We start from the raw sequence: 1817 nt of genomic DNA on the forward strand, positions 1-1817 counted from the left end.
CAGGAAACAGTCCTCCATAAAATGTGCTGCAGACATCTGAATATTTGGGTTAAACTTGGGTTATGCTTTCAAATTTCATGTCATTTGTATGTAATTTCACAGTATGTTTAGCCTACCGCCTAAATTACTACACTACTTGTGCAGTCACAATTCTATAATGATACAATTTACTCAGGCTTTTTTTTTGTATGCCATTAAAATTATTTTTAGAATAACTGTACATAAATATGTTAAGCAAAACAAATGTGATTATTTCTGATAACTTTTTAACTGCAGGCAGACATTACGGTACAGTACAAATATTTTGAGTTTCCCTTATTCTGTCCCTTATTTTCTTATAAAGAATCACAATTCCCCCTAATTTTCAATTTCTGAAGTTAGCAACCCTAATGATGGCGTAATTATCTTTTGACTCCCCCGATAGTGGCACCTTGCTAAAGAAAAAAAATTAAAATAAAGAAAAAGTCAGTTTTCAGGGATTACAAGACTGTAGAGAACAGTGCACTATTGCAGACTTATATGAGGATTTAATTACATTAGGATTTAATTATTAATTATTTTTAATTAATTATTATGAATTATTTTATTATAAATTATTTTAATAGGCCTTTAGTCAGTCGTGAACTAAAGTGGGCCGGTGTTCTGTCGATTTGCGCTAGCCTGTCAAGATTTTGCTACCTCCCATTCAAACAGTAGGTAGTACAATTCGACAATGAAAAATGCTACCTGTCAAATTATGGTTTATTAATGTCTACACCTACCACAACCCTAAACCTACCCTTACAGTAGTGTAAATACAGTAATTATGTGTTATATTCGCGGTTGTGGCTAGAAGGGGTACAGCTACAGGAAACAAACAATAAATATTTTTTTCTACCTATTAGATTGTGTTTTATTAATGTATACACCTACCCCAACCCTAAACTTACCCTTACAGTAATGCAGATACATTAAATATTGTTGTTCAGCATGAGAAAAAGGACGCAATATTGATGTGCCCATGCGCAGTAAACCCTGGTAGGAAAATCTGACAGGTAGGATCAAATCTCAAGACACCGTTCTAAAGGCATTGAAGGGGTCATATGATGTTGCTTACACAAAATAATGTTCTTTTATTTGGTGTATTGCAATGTGTTTAAGAGGTTTAATTCAAAAAACACATTTTCCATATAATGTACATTATTGTTCCTCTATGCCCTGCCTTTCTGAAACGCGTCGATTTTTACAAAGCTCATCGTTCTAAAACAGCGAGGTGTGCTCTGATTGGCCAGCTATCCTGTGCGTTGTGATTGGCTGAATACCTCTAGCGTGTGACGGAAATGTTACGCCCCTCACCATACTGTGATGCCGTCTCCCAGCAGGACGAGACAAAACCAATAAAACCTATTACAAACGAGGCAATTGTTGCATCCAGTGGGGACATAATTACTGATTATAATGACTTATACGGTCTTTTTACGCGTTGCGTTGCGTATCGCGCTGTGTAAACATAAAACCATGTCTGCATTTGTGATTGGAGAAACAACAAACAACAAGCCTACTCTGCACTGCTCAAAACTCGCGTTTGAATCATCAGTGGCAAATTATTTAATTTAAAAAAGTACTTACAGGCTGTGAGCAGAGGCGGACAAAGTAATCAACTCCATTACTTGAGTGAAAGTACAGATACTGCTGGTCAAAAATTACTCCATTACAAGTAAAAGTTGTAAAGACAGATTTTTACTTAAGTAAAAGTACAGAAGTACTTGCTTTTAAAAGTACTTAAGTACCAAAAGTAAATTTCCTTTTTTATGTCAATGCACTGTTTTATTGTTGTA

The 1817-nt window shown here is 35.1% G+C and overlaps 1 protein-coding gene across 1 annotated transcript in view; it reads left to right on the top strand.

Annotated features, from left to right (window-relative positions):
• The window catches only part of LOC107576282 (uncharacterized), a 12050-nt gene that overhangs the window by 6623 nt on the left and 3610 nt on the right, over positions 1-1817 (top strand). The gene's annotated exons all lie outside the window — the stretch shown is intronic.

The sequence above is a fragment of the Sinocyclocheilus grahami genome, unplaced genomic scaffold (genome assembly GCF_001515645.1).
Source record: "Sinocyclocheilus grahami isolate Dianchi unplaced genomic scaffold, SAMN03320097.WGS_v1.1 scaffold3429.1, whole genome shotgun sequence".
In the NCBI taxonomy this organism is placed as follows: Eukaryota; Metazoa; Chordata; class Actinopteri; order Cypriniformes; family Cyprinidae; genus Sinocyclocheilus; species Sinocyclocheilus grahami.